Here is a 1,968-nt window from a genome sequence, read left to right as displayed (position 1 = left end):
TTGCTTTATTGTGGGGACTGGAGACCAGCAGTATCATATAGGAGGAGTACAGTGCAGAGTTTTGCTGACAGTGACCACCAGTATATATAGCTGTACTATACGGAAGGCCACTGCTCTACCTACCTCTGTGTCGTCAGGTATACTATCCATCTAGATTCTATACCTGTGGTGCATTTTAGTTTTGCAGTTTGCTGACAGTGACCACCAGTATATATAGAAGTACGGTACGGAAGGCCACTGCTCTACCTACCTCTGTGTCGTCAAGTATATTATCCATCTAGATTCTATACCTGTGGCGCATTTTAGTTTTGCAGTTTGCTGACAGTGACCACCAGTATATATAGCAGTACGGTACGGAAGGCCACTGCTCTACCTACCTCTGTGTCGTCAAGTATACTATCCATCTAGATTCTATAACTGTGGTGCATTTTAGTTTTGCAGTTTGCTGACAGTGACCACCAGTATATATAGCAGTACGGTATGGAAGGCCACTGCTCTACCTACCTCTGTGTCGTCAAGTATACTATCCATCTAGATTCTATACCTGTGGTGCATTTTAGTTTTGCAGTTTGCTGACAGTGACCACCAGTATATATAGCAGTATGGTACGGAAGGCCACTGCTCTACCTACCTCTGTGTCGTCAAGTATACTATCCATCTAGATTCTATACCTGTGGTGCATTTTAGTTTTGCAGTTTGCTGACAGTGACCACCAGTATATATAGCAGTACGGTACAGCAGGCCACTGCTCTACCTACCTCTGTGTCATCAAGTATACTATCCATCTAGATTCTATACCTGTGGTGCATTTTAGTTTGCAGTTTGCTGACAGTGACCACCAGTATATATAGCAGTACGGTACGGAAGGTCACTGCTCCATCTACCTCTGTGTCGTCAAGTATACTATCCATCCATGAATGTATGGGGGGTATACCGCACTGGGGAATAATGTATCTAATAGATAATATAAAGACCAAAATGTAATAAGTAAAAAGAGAAAACCACTGTTTTCTAATAATCTTAAATTTGGTGGTGCACCCTGGGTCAGTAATGTAACATGCAAAAAAAAGAAGAGAAAAGAAGACTCTTTTGTAACAATTTCCCTGCAGGACTTTTTGTCCATTTATATATCTTATCAATCTTACCTAAACAACTTTAGACCAGTATTGTCTCTTTCTCTTCTTCCCATTTTTTCCCACTTCTTCTAATTCAGGACTCTCACCATTGATTCAGGGGTAACCATCCCTGTCTAACATTGGCAGCAGATCCCCTATTTTCCTCTCCAATCTACATCCACTCCTTTGCCTCTCCATTTCGTGAACTCTCATCAGTGATTCCTGAGCCTTCGATATCAAATATTTCTTCTACTATCATACCACACTGGCAACGCCCGAATCCTTCCGATCTTGGAAGCTAAGCAGTGTTGGGCTGGGTTAGTACTCAAGTGGGAGACTCTTGAGGAAAACTCAGTTTAGTAGAAGCTCTAGGACGGCTTTGCTCAAGCGTCTAACACTGACAGCAGATTCATCTCACTTATTCAAGCCTTTCGACTCTATCTGTCTCTACAACATTTATAATAGATATAGCGGACTATCATCAACCTAATATCTGTATAATTCTATTCACATACCTACTCAGGATTCATATAGATATACTTTTTCAGGCCTCCTGCTGTTATTTTCTGCATTTTTGAACCCAGGCAGTTCAGAACTATCATTCAGTATTTACACTGTATAAATGTGTTCTATGTTCTCCTACCCTCCCCTTTTCTGACTAGAACTATTATTCAGTATTTATACTGTAAAAATTTGTTGTTTTCTCCTACCCTCCCCCTTTTCTGATACTTCTGACAGTATATTCTACTACCATTTTATCGATTCTTGCTAATAAAATTTACATTTTTTAACATTGTTTCTTCTGAGACTTCGATACATATACATATAAGAGTGCGCCCACAAAAGAGTCTTC

General features: G+C 40.3%; 1 pseudogene; it reads left to right on the top strand.

The window, feature by feature from the left end:
• Positions 1 to 1,362: 1,362 nt before the first annotated feature.
• LOC134953698 (5S ribosomal RNA) lies at positions 1,363 to 1,481 on the top strand (annotated as a pseudogene).
• Positions 1,482 to 1,968: the final 487 nt, after the last annotated feature.

This window comes from Pseudophryne corroboree, chromosome 8, assembly GCF_028390025.1.
Source record: "Pseudophryne corroboree isolate aPseCor3 chromosome 8, aPseCor3.hap2, whole genome shotgun sequence".
Classification (NCBI taxonomy): Eukaryota; Metazoa; Chordata; class Amphibia; order Anura; family Myobatrachidae; genus Pseudophryne; species Pseudophryne corroboree.
Note: the sequence above shows the minus strand (reverse complement) of the source record. Positions and strands in the feature narration are given on the sequence as shown.